Below are 17,919 nucleotides of genomic sequence, written 5' to 3'. Positions count from 1 at the left end.
TGCAGACAGAATAATGAATTCCTCTTTATTGTACTGTCAGTGTGCTGTCACTATTGTGGAATTTTTCTTCTCCTGGAAGGTTGTTTTTTAAGTTATTTTTGAAAAGATATACTACAGATGTGTTCAGGATTTATAGGGCTGTACTGATCCACTATTTTCTGGCACATCCAATGCAGCCACTGTAAATCTAAAGAAAAAGGAGAATTCTCATCCAACTATGGACGTCAATCCATTCTAGGAAATATTATCTACTTCTAACTCCTTGCCCCTTTTATACAGGAAACACAAACTCAGCTCAAGATCACAGATTGATTTCTGTTTGTCTTTGCACTTAGGCTGTCATTTTCTTTATGTCTCCTCCAGTTACTGCTGGTTTTTGAGAAGACAAAAATTTGTCTGTGATTCTGAACCTGGGTCTCTGCATGATAGCAAATGGTGCTGCCAGTCGAGCTTCTAAAACAGCTGTCAGAGTCATGTAAAGCTGGTTTGTTGTTTTTTTTTTTTTTCCATAATTATCTTAGCAAAAGATACCATTTAAAAAGGTCTTATATAGCATCCTCCACACAGTAAGAAATTCACTTTTAGGCTTGTCATGGAATTATCACAGATGCTATTTTTAATCACAAAAAAGCTTGCCTTTATATTCCACGCATTTCACAAGACATTTTCACAAAACCAAAGCCCTCATAATATCAATGTTTTTGCTAGGAAATGAGGGCTGAAATGGATAGTTCTGCTTTTTGGCTACTGGCAGACTTCACATAATAAATATTCAGACTTGAAGCAGGAAAACTCTGAGTCTTGAGAACCAAAGGAAGCAATAAATATGTTCCAGAGATTGAGGCAGGTCCAGTTGTTGCCACACATAAACCAAGATTTTGGGGATTTTGAGCAGATGTGAAATGATTTTTATTGGATAAAAAGAGGTTTGTTTATGTTTAGAAATATTTTGTCCTCATATGTGCAAGACAACCCTGTTCATCTGTTAAAAGCTTGACTTCTGTTTATTAAACAAAACAGTGAGCTCATAGGATTTCAGGCAATTTCCTATTGTTTTCCTTTTACCTGGGGATGTCCTGCCATAACAAAAATTACCCTGATTGTAAATTACTAACCAATGGTTACAAAAATACTTATTTCTGCAGTTTTGTAATATCTTCTTCTCCATTCTCAGTTTATAGGAATTACTATTCTAAAAACAGCCTCAGTTCCTGATCAAACATTACCTATTTGTTTTTTTCAGATGTTCTTAGAAAGCTAAAATAAAGCATAATTCCATATTAAATATATCTGCTGGCTATGTAGGATTCTCCTTGGAGAAGTCTGTTCAGTTCCTATACTGAACCTCTAAGGTCCAGGGTACCTGCATTTTAATTAAGGTGAAAATAATGGGAGGTAAAACCTCTATGTCTATATTGCAATATCATCAACAAGGAAACCCAAGAGCTTGTAGGCAGCTTGCAAATCTGCCTGTGCAGGAATGCCTGGCAGCACCCCAAACTAGGAAACAAGGTGCAAATAGTGATCTAAGCACACAGGTGGCCTCCCGGTTCCCTTCAGAGGACATTCTCTCTCCATTTCGACAAGAATAAAGCAATTGGATGGTGTACCAGTGGGGAAATTCTTGACTACATAAGCACACACATTTCAGAAATAATTCTTGGTGGCATTAAAGGATGAGGAGAGAAAAAGGGAGAACAATTAGGAAGGACCTGAGTGCAAAGAGCCAGCTGTTTGCAAACACAGTTGAGATAATAAAGGTGAAAATATGAAGATGCAGAAGCTGGAAGGAAAGGAAGATGGGAAAAGGATAGACTGTAGAGGGAAGGCATGTACAAAAAAGACCTAGAGTTTGACAAGAAAAAGAAGCCTCTTATTTTTCTAGAAAAGCCAAAAAACCCTGAGGTGTGTAGGTGCTACCTAGGCATTCTGATACCTATAATTTCTTACCTTGGAATGAAACGCAGCATACAGGATCTCAAACAGGAACTAAGGCCAGCTTCCCCTCCCTCCACCCCTTTAGACAGAAATCCTTTTGAGTATTTTAAGATCACCCTAAAATTATCCCAGCTCTCATGCACTTTTGCATTCTCATACAGAGCACAGTTTTGTCACAGCTGATGGAGTGTGTTGAGGGAAGAGGATGCAGACAGTGGTTACACTAACAACTTCCGAGCAAAACCAGGCAAGAAGGTTACTCTACTTCTGCCTTGATCAGTTGTTGCTGATCATCTGTTGGATGCTTAACGAGATACAGCTAAGTACGTCATTACCCGTGTCTTGAGTGCTACATATTCCTTTAGTAGGTTGTACTGACCACTCTGCTTTCTGTCCCTCCTGGCCTTGCCAAGAGACAGAGAAATTTGCATTGCAAAAGAGGGGAGGGAAAGAGAAAGAGCATGAGCACTTGTTTTACTATTTAAACTCTGTTATTGCTGCCAGTAAGTTAGACTTTGAAGGTTGATGTTCTGTATTGAGCAGGAGACTAATTTTTGAAAAAATGTACAAAATGGGTACAAAAGTACCAACAGCTTTTACTTTTTCATGTTTTTTCAATACCTACAGGAGTGATGCTATAATTCATTATTTGCTGGGTGCCTTTCTGGCAGGGAGGCCATTGCTATGACTCACCAGGCCATTGCCCTTTCTCTAGCACTAATGAAACCCAGACTTCATAAAGTTTCACTGACAACTTCAAGAAACCATGTCACTGAGTACCCTATCCTAGGCCATAGTGTCATGTAGACGGTATAACAAACAGGTCTGTAACCATCTTCAAAACCTGCCCCAGACAGTTTTGAGCTAATCTGGTACAAAGTCTACGTCAAATGTTACTAGAATTATATTCTGGGTAAATTACCACGTTATTCAATAATATGTAAAAGATTATTAGTTTTTATCCTTTTTTTTTTTTTTTTTTAGGAAATCAATGATCTTTCCTGATTTCTTTTGTCATTTTGTCTTCCTTTTGTTCATTTTTCTTACTGCCTGATCTTCTGCTTTGAACGGCCTTTGATATCTGATTTTCTACATTTTAAGCATGGTAGCCATTTAAATGCTATGTATTTGAAATTATATCAGCCTGTTATTGGTAGAATGCTGTAATTTTGCTTCTCACAGTGCATATTTTTTTTGCATTATATTTCATTTTAGGCATTTGCTTACTGTGAGATACTGCTAAATGCTGGGGGGCAGGGAATCTTTAATATTTTGATAAGAAAAAAATGCATTGCAGTTCAAAGAGCACATACTCTGGCACATTTATGTCTTCAGCTTCATAACATGAGGCCTAATGCTGCAAGATGCCAAGTACTGTGGTCTCCCACTGCAGTCAATAGCAGTTGACTACTAGCACCTCAGATGCAGTCGGGTGCTAATAGGACATGATAAAATAAACTTGCTGGCTTGGCTGCACAGCACAGACTTCCTCCTACTTTTACTGACCATGGATCTCCAGAAAAGTTCAAGTCAGTTTTTTCAATTTCTTGAGTTCCTCAAGTGCAGCAAATTTCTAGAGTGTCTAAATCCTGCAGAGTTTTGCTGGTCATCAGCTTGTTATAAATTATATCAGACATTACCAGCTATGCCCTTACATAAACTCTGTAGGGTTTTTCCTGACACTGGCCCCTAAGCTTTTAAAGAATCATCCCTGGCTGGCTGAAGAAATCCCACAAATTACAGTTTGGGTCTTCTGAAAGATTTTTTCCTTCCCCTGACATAGGCATCTTTCATTGTCGCTTACAGAGTCTATAATGATGACTTTTTGCTTTTTTACAGGTTTTTGGCAGTATTCGGTGTTAAGGGTGATTTAATTCCTACTTCCAGTCCAATCCCCAGGCTTCCTGGCACAGAGGTAGCTTTTCCAAGGCTATCCCAAACACAGGAGATGGTGAGTTGCTTTCTACCCTCATACACAGAGACTCTATATATGCATTTGTGAAGGATATACCAAATTTAAAGATGATCACATTCATTTAGTTGGGTCTACCATAGTGGCTCTGCAAAGCACATTGAATAGAGAGTTTTACTGAGCTCTGCAAGACTGACCTTTCTGTAAAGCAGTGCAAGAGGAGAGAAAAGTCTACACTGTGAAAAGCCTAGAGGAACAAAGGAGGCAAATGTAGCCAGGTAAGGGCTGACCTACAGGGTTATTGCAGGCTTAACCAAGCAACCTAAGTGCACACAGTGTAATGGAAAACTGCAGACCTGGCAGGGAGGATATGTCAAAAAGGATAATTGCTTTGAGGAAAGCCTTGAGAAAAGGAGTGCCAATGGAGGGACGCCTGAATAAATGAAGAATGTCCAGCACAGTCTGTGAAGTCCAGGTGCTGCAGGAGAAGCTCGGTCTGCAGTCCTAGATCTGACCGACCTTCTCCATGGCCTTGGACATTTAAACACTCAACATCCACTTCAACTGAGGGGAAAAAAAACAGCGGTGGCAATATAATGCTTCATTTCACAGATATATTTTAGAGACTTAACCTTTGTAAGACACTTTGAAGATGAAAAGCACAGTAGCACTCATTACTTTGCTTAACAAAATTTCTCTGTGCCTAGCTGAACCTAAAATCTTTTGATGTTAGCTCATCACAAACACATTTTGTAAGAAGATTTTTCTCGCTTTTGTGTCAGCCTGTGGTCATTTCATGTCACTGCATGCTTGTTTTTATTTCTGTTTTTACTATGTGCAGTTTTGCAAGGAAGTTACTTTTCCCACAGCACATAATTTTAGACTTTTAGCAACAACAAAGATAAAATCCCAAATCCTTGTTTCTCCTACTGATTTGAATACAACAGCTTAATGATAACATTTCATAAGGTGCTTAAAACTGTCTTGAATATTTAAAAACTGAAGGGTAAAACTTCCTCCAATGGTATCAGGAGAAAAAATTGTCATTTAATATTGAAACGTCTGGATGATAAAGTAACAAGAAGTAAATTAAAATCTTCAGCAGTGAATTGTCTGAGCAAATGCAGATGAAGTATGATTGTTTATAAGCAGACCTGAGAATTGTGCCACCATTCAACATCCAAAGACATTCTTTCCAGGGTATGTAATCTCTTCACTTTTTTTGCTAGAGAAACAGACCCCCAAGGCTGATGATTTCACATGTTCAGTGCTCCTTATCCTCACTGATCTCCACACAAGTTGAGAGTCCTAGTATCTCAGGATTGTGTCTACACTCTGGTAGTCTGAAAGATAGAGCAAAGGTGTGCTTTAAAATTCTTACACTGAGAGAGGTAAGGACAAGGCTGCTGTGCTTGTAATAACAGAACAATTAAAAAGTGTCACTGGGTAACTGCAAAACTGACGAAAATAAAGTCATCTAAGTGTTTCATGGTAATCTTAATGAAACATACAGATTTTAGTGAAAGATAGTTCAGACTATAGGCCAGTTTCAGCCTTTACAAGCCTTCCCTGCTGCCATGAACACCACATACAGAAAGGCAGACAAAGTTCACAAACTTGTATGATTTTATACTTTTGAGTTGCATTTTACCTTTGCCAGGAATTCCTCCATCTGCTAAATCAGAGGATGAATGAAGCAGGTCCTGGAAGTGTACACTGAATGAGAGCTCTTCTGATCTGTGACCTCACCCCATTGCTGCCTAATTAGCTTCTAAAAAGGGGATCAAAGAATGCATCGTGAGAAATTCATTGCATATCTGTAATGAAACTCATGTAGAAAGGTAGAATAACTGCCAAGGCTTCAGGAAAACAGCAAGGGAGATGAATTCTTTGTCTCTAATGATTTTTAGCCTGTGAGTTGTGTGCTAGATTGCATACAATGCATGCTCAGGTCCATACTGGGTTTAGCTATGAAAGTCAGCAGCATCTGAACCAGCTGCAGGTAGGGGGTTAGTGCACCTCAGCACAGCTGTGCCCATCATACAGAAAAGGATGAGTTTTATATTCTATCTGGGAAGTTCAGTGGATTCAGGTGTGGGGAATATTTGATTTGAAATCTTCTTTTTACTTTTCTCTTTCAATTTTTAAAACCTACTTTCTTTCTTACTATTTATTGTTTGTATCTAGTACAAGAGAAATTTTAGCTATTCATTAATTCTACTATAATACCTGAGATGTCTTTATAGAGTTAAATTACCTGGTAAGAGAAAATGGAAGGGAAGTGTAAACAGGGCTTTATTTCTTTTTTCTTTTTTAATTTTTTTTTTTGTGGAAAAGGGTTTGCTGGCTGCATGCTGTTTTCCAAAAGACAATGACAGGCTGCCATCTTAAAGAAAACAGGTCTTGACAGCACAATTTAGTGCACCAAACATTTTGTGTCATATAAAGCATTTTCACACCATCTGTGCTCCAGCAGCAAAAGGTTGCTCTGGCCTAGACAGAACCTTTTGTCTTTGCATAGTCACAGGAGTCAACGGAGCCAGATATCAGAATTATAAATCTTGTCTCTGGCTGGATGTATGCAGCTTCTCCTGTAAACACTCCATGCATTCCTGACTTCTCACAGCCTGTCAAGAGCAGCAGCACAGCTCAGCAGACAGGCAGGGATGCAGAAAAGTATCAGACAGGTGCTACTATTACATTAGTGCCACTTTTTCTTGACTTACTGGGTTGACTGACTGAAGAAAAGAAATAACATAAGCAAAGGAGGAAAAGGGAATGCAATTGCAAGGCGACTGTGTCTCAGCACTTGCTGTGTGAGTTCTTTATATTCTGGGGAAGGTAAAAATATTTTAAGAACAAAAACGGTACCTTTTCAGATATTTCTTTAAAAAAACAGCTTTATGAAGGCAACATTTCTAAGATATATAAATATATATAGGTAACACATACACTATCTGCAAATTAAATAGAGACCAGGAGGGGAATTAGAAGGCAGAGTATCTTGATTACATTAAATTGCCTTCTTCAAGCTGTAGTGTTTGTCATTATTAAATAATGGTATGTTTCTTAGTATTGGAAGAGGGGAAATCATTAATCCTAATACTTAAGTAAAATGAAAGTTTATTCTTTATAGCACTATCAGACCCAGTGTCTGTGTTAGTAAAATCCCATATACCTATGGCAATGTAAAAGTAACTGAGTTGCCATAATTTTTTCTGATTTCTCAGAATTTTAGAAAACAATAAGTTCTCTAAGAAGAGTAAAATAACCTCTCCCATGGAGTAAGCCCTAAATGTAGTCTCTGCTTTCAGTATTGTCAAATTTGGGGCTCTATACTTTCATCATTACCACAGTTTCATGGATTTTTTCTTACTTTAATGAATTTCTGTGCCCAAGCACATAGCTATTTTCTTGGCTATCTTGTTTCATTATTCTGATGGAAGCAGTCTTTTAATTTAAAACATCATTATTATTATTAAAAGTAATGCATGAAAGTCTTATCTGAAAGATACATTGTTTTGGCAATAGATGCAAATCAAAATGCAGCTGTCTTGATACTCAATTATATATTTTAATGGAAGACTTTGAGTAAAGCTTAGGCATGAAGGATAAAAGTACTTGTCAGCATTTATCATTTAAATTACCAGCATATTTATAGGCTATTTATATATTTCTTATACCTCAATCAGGTCGAGACTGAAGCTAGTTCAATGGGCAGCAGTTAGCTGTGAAGACTCTGCCCTTGGAACACTTTGCCACAGCAGTATTCCAAAAGGACAAGCTATTCTGGCATCTTTTCTCCAATGCATTAAGCACTAGTGTCTTTCAACATCTGGCAGGCTTATATTATCCCACTTCCTCTATTATAATCCATGTAAATATTCATCATCTATTTGTCTTTGAATGTACTCCAAACCTTTTTTTTACTCTGTGATCTTACAGGGGACTCAACACAAGTTGAGTTAAGATTGGTCCATAAGAATGCATGCTAAATAAATGCCTTCACTGGGACACATATCAGACACCAAGCTGTCCAAATTATGTTTGCTTTTACTTTTAGGTTTGGATCTTGCATGGTTTTTTTTTTCTCAGCTCAATCCAATGCAACTGACTATAGTTTACTGAAAATCCTAGGTGTATCGAATAGTGGTTAGAGCATCCTGAAACCTCATGCTGACCAACAAACTCACATGATAAAATTTTGTCTGTACATCAGCTGAAAACACGCCATGGAGTTGAACACCTGCAGTGCTCCATGTAACTCAGCCCTTGGCTCTTCAGAGCTCATGTGTTCTTTACTGCTCAGTCTCCTGGCAGCCACCTCGATCTAGAGACCTTTGCAATGCCCCAGAGTATGCAGTGATCTCTGTAAGGCTGGAATGCAGGATAATGCATCCTGAATGTGTATGAAGTCAGAAAATCATCTGGGCTTACAGAATCTTCTAAAATAAGCAAGAAGACTCTCTGGTACCTCAGTCATTCTCAAGAGAGAAAACAACGCAGACTTTCAATGCCAATCTATCAAGCTCACATATTGTTGCCCCAGTGAAGCGAGCAAGTATGCTCTGAAGCTTCAAGGTCTTGAAGTACTTAGCTTCCCTGTACAAGAACCTCCAGCAAGACAGAGACATAGGCTTATCATCTCGCTGTGTAACCTGTTCGTATCATATTGGCCAGCTGGTTTCTCCTCTGATCTCTGTGCCTGCACTCTTTTAACATATGCACTGAACTAGCCTTTTGACAGCTTAAGGAGTCATCGTGGTAGACAGAAGTTAGGATTTAAAACAGAAGAGCGAATGCAGATAAGCCTCCCTTGCATAAGGGTATCATTTTGGTATAGTATTTTCCCCATTAATATAAAATAATAGCTTTAGCAGAACTTTTTGATCAAATATTTAGGATTTTCCCTGACATTCACTTAAATCTTAGCAGCCTTAGCTACATTCAGAAGAACTGGTAATTTAAAAATGGTTTTACTTTCATACAATACAGTTCATTCAAAGACCTTTATCAAAATTCCTCCCTGCTAAAGTTGACTTAGAGGTTATTTTAATTATACTGGAACTTCCTAACTTGAAGTTAACAAAGTCACTGAGATGCTGCACTTCAATCAGAAATTCCAGACAATTGGTACAGACACTGAGGCAGAAGAAGAGGATCTATCAGAAGATTGTACTTAATGACATTTCTACAAGACATTTGAAGAGCTGACCTTTGCCAAGTGCTTCTTTTATCATGTCTTGCAAGAAATATGTTACTTCTTTAGGTTATAGTTGCAGTAGACTCTATCAGCTGAAATCATGCAAGTTGTAATTCTACTGAAGTCAGTGTACTCTGGGGAGGACAATTTTAGCTACAAATGAATAGGGTCATTTACACTTGAGCTAAGGGAAGGCAAGTTATTGCTATTTCAGTAAAATACATAGATTTATAACAAATGGGGGAAAAATTATTCAGACTTTAAAAATGTGTTTCCAAAAATGATGGTAACTACAATGTGTTTGACATGTTCGTGTCCTGTTTTGAACATGGACCTAACTAACCTAGAGGTTAGTTTAATTCAACTAAACATGCCTGTTATAGCAGATAGAGTTGATACAGCAAGGCTCAGCAGATTCTGTTTTTAAAGTGTCAGCAGATAAACACTCAAATTTGGGATTTTATTCAGGACCTAACATACAAGAATAAAGTTATTTTCTGTTGCATTGTAATCTACTTCAAAGAAGAGACATCTCTTTCTCTTCCCAAAATGTGGGATGCTTAGGATGCTAAACATCAGGTCAATACTGTATGAGAGTCTATTCCTCCTGACTAAATAACACAATTCCCAGCAGAAAGTTGTCATACATCCCTTACTGTTCTCAGTCAAAGCTTACATATTTAACACCTGCAAATTTAGGGTTCATCAGGCAAAAGATACTCACCTGTACCTGAACTGGTCATTCCAGGCTTCCTTTGGCAGTAACGGAGACAAACTCATAAGGTACAGGTCATCTGGCCTAAACAGGTCAGCACAATCTTGCTCCAGTATTTAATTCACTCCTTTGCCCATGAAGAGCACCTAAGGTGTCAAAGGGTACCTGTCTAGCACAGATAAAAACATCACGTTGTTTTTACCTTAGGCAGACACCTAAAAGCAGGTTGAGATGAATCCCACTGCCAATAGCTGGGAAATTTAGAATTTCATTTCACTTTAGATAAACAGATGCATGGAACTTTCTCACTTAGTAGGAGTGGGTAACCCCAGGAAGAATGGCAATTTGCCAGAAACATAGTGAAGGCAGAAGAAAAAAAAAAAAGGAAAAAAAATTAAATTCATTGAGTAAATCAATATATGCAAATACCTTCTGCAATCTCCCCAGTGCAGGGGAACAGGTAGCATGACCCGTTCAAGAAACACTGATGAACTTTACTTTGGTAAGTAGCGGTTTCCATGGGTTCTTCTGTGTGACAGCTGTTTCATGCCTCAATAAGAGTCTTTGCTGCAGAGTTTTTAAAAAGTCTCTGTTGTTGTAAGCCCTGTGTCTCAGGACAGCTAAGGGGAATAATCCATTAAAATAAAAGTTTTTATGTAAATGTTGTCCTGAAAGGGTGTGTTGGTTTTTAATTGGGGTTTTCATTAGAAATTTCTCCCCTGGGATCTTTCAGGAAGTCCTTGGAAATAAAGATCAGTGTCTCTATACAGGAAAAATAAAAGGCAGCCAATGGAAAATCTTACTTGTCCTAAATAAAGAATTTCTTGGTATGGCTGTGCCACAGAGCAGCTTGCAAAGATTAAACTGCTGGTAAAGATTTGTTTGACAAAGCAGAATACTTCAGAGTCACACTGCTGACATGCTAGGGATGATGGAGCACCTAAGACTGCCAATGGTCTGGAAATGGGATAAAAAAATCCATTGCCATGTATTTTTCCCATGAGTAAACAGGAACTTAGAACTGGTACTCTTTGCAGAATTTAGTTTTCAAAAATCTAGAAAGGTTGCACTGAGCCTGTACACACCCTGATTTATTTCTTTTCTGTAACTCAAATTTAACTGAGCTTTCACAAAGGTGACAAAGCTATGTGTTTCACCAGAAAGGTTATCCCACATCAAATGTCAAGGTCATGAAAGTCTGCTAGAATTTCTCAGTCAGGAAGAACATTCACAGACATTTTACATTGGCAAAATGACAACTTTTCTATGGCTGCCTCTGGAAGAATGGCTCCTGGAATTTTTTTCTAACATGTATTTCCTGGAAATGTTTCTCCCTTCTTTTACTACTCTTAAAACAAATAACCCAAGACAGACTGCAAATATCAACCAGGTGGTTAAGATTAGCTTAGAGAGTAGAGAACAGGAGAGAAGACAGCCCTGAAAACAGGGCTTTGGAATTGAAATTTTCAGACAATCTTAATCAGATCTCTGCCTATGCCTGCACCAAGGTGGAAATGTAGTTTTAATTCTATACTAGTTAAGAACACAAAGGGACTTGCTGTTTATTTGTCTGGGCAAACAAGTGTCCAATTCTCTGAGGCCAGTTATGACTTTGGAACAAGATTTGTTTTAAAATTACAAATATGTATACTGCTAAGCTAGACAAACACATTATCCATTCAACTGTATTTAAAACACTAGCAGCGGGTTAGTAGAAGAAATCAGGAATTGCCTGCTTAACATATAACTAAGATTAAGACAAACTGCATCATTAAGCAGTTTACATTTTGTTATTGCAACTTGCAAAAAGGCAACACTAAAATACAAAAATGCTGTGTTTGATCAGGAGGAGAGATTAAACCCATATTTGAACATTGTGTCTTCAGTTATCTTGGTAATCCTGAAACCTAAAAATGTTATGTTTGACCAGGAAGAGACATTAAAGCCATATTAGAACATCATGTCTTCAGTCATCTTGGTCATTGTCTCCATAAAATGATTCCTACAGTTTAGTAATTAGCAGTTATTGCACTGATCCATTACATAAAATAAGGAAGCAGCTAAGAAACCTGGTGTGGATTCAGGCGGATATTTAAAATAACAGAAGCTGACCATTTGCCAACAATGTTGATAGTCAGATGCCAAGATGCTGCTCAGGAAGATGGATTTTGAGCTGACCCATACGAAGAAAGGACAAGACTTCACAGTTTTGCTGTTATTGCTCACAAGCACAGAGATGTTGCTGTTTCTGGACTTTGTTCTTATCTTTCGCCCTTGCTGCTTTGAAGACACAAAAACATAAGCCCCAACCTTTGACACTTGCAGTCTAGCTTTCCAAAGGGTAAAGCAGTTCACAGAATTGTAGAATCATACTACGGATTTACGTTGTACATAGGATTGGACTCTCAGCACGCCCCTCTAACTCAGTGATTGTAGCCAGTAGCTCAGTTAATTGCTGCACTGCATAAGCCCTGACTGTATCTGATGTACAAAAGCATGAATATGAAGGTCTGTCCACTACATTGTATAGAATTATCCTGGAGTGGTTATTTGTTCATAATTATGTTATTATAGTTGTGCCTAGAAACCTGCCTTGTACTGAGCAAACATGCAGTAGTAAATGGTTCTTTTGCTAAAGATCTTGCAGTATAAACAGACAAAATGAAGGCTTAGAAAAAATGGGTTTGAAAATAATTGTGGTCCTGCTTAGACAGACAAATCATAACAGTTTAACTAAAGTACTTCAGAAACCAAAGTTATGCCAGGCAATTGAATACCACATGCTTAGGGATTTAATAGTTTATGTCTGCCTTCAATCGAGTGCACCTTCAGTTGTAAATTTGCATTCCTAAAAAATATTTCCACAAGCAACTCTTTTATCCTATACATACCATACATATGTTCCTGTACGCCATTGTCCTTGGGTCATATGTAATAACTTGAAGCTTGATAAGTAGCGTGGCTTCAAACCCTTTGAAAAACAGCATGACTATGAACAACCTCACTTCAGCCTGAAAAGCAGACAAGCCAGGATAGCCCTCTTTGCTGACAGCAAGCTATGGTTCCAGCCTGCATTTGCATTAAATACTGCAGTGCCAGAAAATGTCAGTGGTTGCAACTATGATAAGCAAGATTAGAACTGCACGTGCAAAATCCCCATCCCTGTTTGAGTGCTTTCTCTTTTTTGACTCACTTCAGACCCCTGTCCACCAGAGTGGCCTTTCAATCCCCAGAGTGATATTCAGCTTTCCCTTGTCCTTCCACCCTAGTTGTTTCAAAGGATTTTTCCAATTGCAAGGACAGACTAACTAGAGATACAGGGGATGCATAGGAAAGGTGAAGTTCTTTTTCAAGTTGTTAGCAAGTTGTCCCTGGAGAAAATTAAACATTAGTCCTTAGTCTCTGCCTAGATTTTGAAAGACTATCATAAGGAGATATGAATAACATTCTTCCATCAAGAACATCAGCTTTGCACCTTCATCAGCTTCTGCCCTATCAGAAAGCAGAGAGGAAAAAACCAAACCAAACCAAACCAAACCAAACCCAAAACCAAACCAACGAAACAAAAACAAAAACAAAACTTTGCATGGATTTGAAGGAGCCCTATCCTCTCTGCATTTTGTTTACAGCCTCTAAGTGGGGAACGCAAGGCCAATTAAGAGGTTGTGTTTGGGGGTTTTGTGCCTTGCTGCTGTTCCCACTTCTGGGTGCTGGATTACAGTCACTTGTGTTGTAAAGACAAAGGCACTCAGCCTAGCAGAAGTGCAGAGTATAACCATGCCTATTTCAAACAAAGTAGCCTTCTGATCTGCAAAATATTGGAAGAACATTTCTTGGTATCTTAGATACTTCCGTGATAGAAAGAGCTAGTCGCAAAGTTCAGCAGTTTATCCTACGGAAAGTCATAATTTTGCGGAAAACAGGGATGTATCCATGTTCCTGAGCTTATCTTATGATCTAACTATGAAAATCTAAGGCATATAGAAGAGAACCTAAGGAAATCAACCTAACTACAGGCTTTTTGTACCTTGAAGTGCTGGACTAACTTGCTGACACTAGTATTTCTCATTCAGATATTCATTTGTGAGATGCACACACAAAATGACTCATCGTGTTAAGTGACAGCTTTTGTACCTCAGTGTGGTATGAACTCTGGAACAGCAGAGCTCTCACTTATCCTTAGCTGAAGAAAGCTAAAGCTTAAAGCAGAAGTAAGTGAAACAAATGATGGTGCTGATGGATAGAAACAACTGAAGCTTCTGGCTAACCACAGCACAGAAACCATTGCTAAATGGGAAGATGCTACTTTTGTCACAGTTGTGCAATTACAACTTGAAGGTGACACTTTTGAGTTCTTGACTGCAATTATGCTTTTCATGTCCATAATTAAGACAATGGTGTTGGATTCAGTCTTTCACCATCTCAAGCTGCACCATTTGTTTGTTGCAGAACAAATCAATGAGAACAAGAACTTTTTCAGCCTGCTTCTCCAGGGCTAGAAGCATTCTTTCAGTCAATTAACCATCTGGCAAAAGCTTTCCAGCTTGCATACAAGAATCCCACAACATTGAACAGAACATTGTCCCTGTTACATCCTGTACATTTCACTACTATGAACCAACCGAAATCATAGAATCATAGAATAAAATCATAGGATCATTTCAGTTGGAAGAGACCCTCAAGATCAGTGAGTCCAACCATAACCTAACTCTAGTACTAAACTATGTCCCTAAGAACCTCATCTAAATGCCTTTTAAACACCTCCAGGGATGGTGACTCAACCACTTCCCTGGGCAGCCTGTTCCAATGCCTGACAACCCTTTCTGTGAAAAAATGTTTCCTAATACCCAATCTAAACATCCCCCGGCACAACTTGAGGCCATTTCCTCTTGTCCTATCACTTGCTACTTGGGAGAAGAATAATCAAAATAAGAAAAATAAAATATTCCAAGTCGTTATATGGGTACTTTTCAGTGACATGCAAAAAAAAAATGAGCTGGTTCTGGGTCAGACGTTTGTGACAGCCTCTAAACACGGTTCCATCAGGACAGTCCTACTCAACATAGCTTAACGGTACATGTAACCTCCATCTCAGGAAGAGTCATCATCTTGAATAACACTGTTGGGTCTTTATCCACAAATTTGCTACCATCTTTTTCCAAACTATTTTTGTTGATGATGTTTCAGCATGCTGTGGCAATGAACACTGCGATTTCAATAATTTCATAGCAAATGTCTCATGAATTTTGTAATAAAGCATGGCCTTTGTTATTAAAAACATACTTGCAGGTAATTCCACTGCTTCCAGTGTAATTTCTCTGTAATTTATTTTGCATAGCTAAAGGACAAATTTGTTACTTTGGGCCTCATAAACTGAAAATGCATTATATTGACTGCAAAAAATAGAGAAGTGGATTTTGCTTGCACATTTCATCTCTAAACAGTTCTACAAGTAAATGACTTACCTTCAAATACTTACCTTTAATAGTGGAAATTAAAATTCATAAACTTCATCCAAGTTTAGGATTCTCCTCCCCCCTAATAAACAACTGGGAACAGCCAATATGGTTACAGGCCTGAAAATTTTACATAGAATACATATTTAAAATTTTAAACACATGTGTTGCAACTACATGGATTTTGTGTAAGGTAACTTGAATTTTAAAAACTTTTGCTTGGGCTACGTTCACACACAAATTTTAACATTTAAAATAAAACCAACCAAACAAACAAAAAACAACAACAACAAAAAATACAACAACCGAGAAAAAATAAAAGCTTCAAACTATAATTAAAAAAAACCATTCTCTTTATCTTCTGCTGCCTGCTAGACAGCTTGCTTGTGGAGTAAAAGAAAACAGCCTATGTCAGATTAAACCTGTGATGTATTTTCAGGGAATGTAATAATCTTCATAAATAGCAGAAAAGTCTACAGGAAAGTGATTCTTTTATAACAGCATAAAATCTGTCTTTCACCAGGATTTTCAAGACTGCAATAGGCAGCTTGATAAAATCAAAAACCAACTATGTAATGAGACTGACAGTGATGAGAATGATGTAAAACTACCATGTGCATTATATGTCGGGTGGATGCTTTGGGGTTTGATGACTTGTTTTTTAAGCAGTCCTTCCCCAGTTCGTGGTTGGGAAGAAAACTCCGTCAGAGCAGAATTTTTTAAGCCCCTACCACGCCACAGAGACCACTTGTCCCAACACCCCTGACTATCCTGTTTATTCCAAAGGCTCAGTTGTGTTTCTTAATTAAATCTTGACAGGTAAATTGTACTTTATGGAATCAATCTATGGTGGTTTATGAGCCAGCATCTGTGCATATTAAAACAGCACTTGACCAGATGGGTTTTTCACAGTTCAGTCAGGTATGCCTTGAAAGCATTATCGAGGATAAGTGGTAACTATTTGAAAAATAAGTACACTATATCTGCCTCTGGGATGAAACACAAAGGTTCTCAGTGAGTCCACAGTGCTGTAAAGCACAATCATAACGTTTGGTTATTTTGTTCTTCTGCAAGAATCCACAGTTTACTTAGACACCAGGTTATTTTTCTAATTCTCTTTCCCTGCTAGCAGTGGTGTCTTTCCAGCCCATGTAACCAGAGGTGTTATTATTCCCATTCTCTTTAATTCCCCTCTCTGACCTACATTCACTCATCTGCTTGTTAGTCTTTCACTTATAAATAGACTTTAAATGTTACTGTGTGACTTCAAACTTATGTTAATAGATAACACCACCCACTCCTACTACAGAGAAATACTATTTTACATCTTCTTACAAGTTTAGAGCCATAATTAAGATAAATTTAAAACACATTTTAAACATCTCAGTCCAAATGCATGCACATTTTGGAAGTGGCTTTATTAATATCTTTGTAATAACTATTTTCTTACTTCTCACAGTTACAGAGGTGACTTTTATTACTGAAAAACAGTTAGTGTTGCTTTTCAAAGGACAGTGTTGCAAAGCTTATCTCCGCCTTGATTTGAAATTCTGTTTTCCATTTGGAACAAAGACAGTTTTGACCTTGCTTGCCCTGTGGTTACTCCTTTACAAAACCAAATGCATCAGTAAGAGTGTAAGAACACATATGGCAAGCCAATGTTCAGCAGCATATAAGAAGCTAAAGGGATAGGGAGCGTAGCACCTCACCTAAAACTTGACAGCAGAGGCTGATGTGCAAATTAACATGGAAACTACTTTAGGGAAAGCAGGAATTCCTATTCCAGCTTAAGATATTCCTACAGAGCTATACATCATTTTCCACACAGGAGGAGTAAACACCTAGAATTTAATCTTCAGCTAGAAAAAGAAAACATTACAGTTGTAAAATACGTGCCTGAAGCTACATTGAAATTGTCTCTGTAGTGCACACCAGCAAAATAAACTTGGCCATGAAACCAGCTGGTGTAGACCATCTTGTATACATGCTGCCCAGACCTTGCCTCTTCTGGAGCAAACACATAATACAGCAGTAACTAGCTAAATTTGTGGAAAGAAAACTATGGAAAATTGCTGCATGGTCAGGTAGTTCCTGAACGGTCAGGAGAAAATGTCAGGAGACTGGGAAGGTTCCTGAGGGAAGTACTACCTGCACTTCACTCATACACTTTTCCATAAGCGTACACTTGGAACATTTTTCTGCCCCTTAGTTCTTATCACTCCATTATTTGACAGAGCTGAGAACAGACATAAAGGTGGCCATAGTGACAGTCTCATACACGACAACAGGTGGAATGAGATGACACTCTAGGAAGGCACAATTCATCATAGCAGCTTATTTTACTCATAGTTTCATAGTCAACACAAGAGCTAAATTCAACAAGTTGTGCAAGTTTGAACCATGGGCAAATCTCCTGTGTGCTTCCCATGGAGCCCCTGCATACTTGGTCACAGACATCACTGTGAACAGGACCAGACTTCACACCTGCAGGCTCAGCATCTCTGCCAGATTTTTATAGTGGGAAGTGCCAGAGCCATGAGCCAGGGACAAAAGCAATCTTTGGTTTGAGCCTATAATGCCCTCTAATGTTCTTCTCAAGCCAGTAGCCCTTGTGGCACCAGGACACAGTTATTAAATATTATTCTTATCACATGTTTTTTTCAGGTAAAAAAGCATGAAAAGCCATGTCCCAGTC

The 17,919-nt window shown here is 38.2% G+C and overlaps 1 protein-coding gene across 13 annotated transcripts in view; it reads left to right on the top strand.

Annotated features, from left to right (window-relative positions):
* The window catches only part of HTR1F (5-hydroxytryptamine receptor 1F), a 117,618-nt gene that overhangs the window by 48,732 nt on the left and 50,967 nt on the right, over positions 1 to 17,919 (top strand). For 5 of the 13 annotated variants that reach the window (XM_082069199.1, XM_082069197.1, XM_082069195.1 and 2 more), the window contains one exon: positions 3,778 to 3,889. The gene's annotated coding sequence lies outside the window, so the exon portion shown is untranslated. The other 8 variants (XM_082069198.1, XM_082069196.1, XM_082069200.1 and 5 more) reach the window with 4 other exon arrangements.

The sequence above is a fragment of the Streptopelia decaocto genome (assembly GCF_964273445.1).
Source record: "Streptopelia decaocto genome assembly, chromosome: 1".
NCBI classification, from domain to species: domain Eukaryota; kingdom Metazoa; phylum Chordata; class Aves; order Columbiformes; family Columbidae; genus Streptopelia; species Streptopelia decaocto.
The sequence above is the reverse complement of the archived record's forward strand: the minus strand, read 5'-3'. Positions and strand labels throughout refer to the sequence as shown.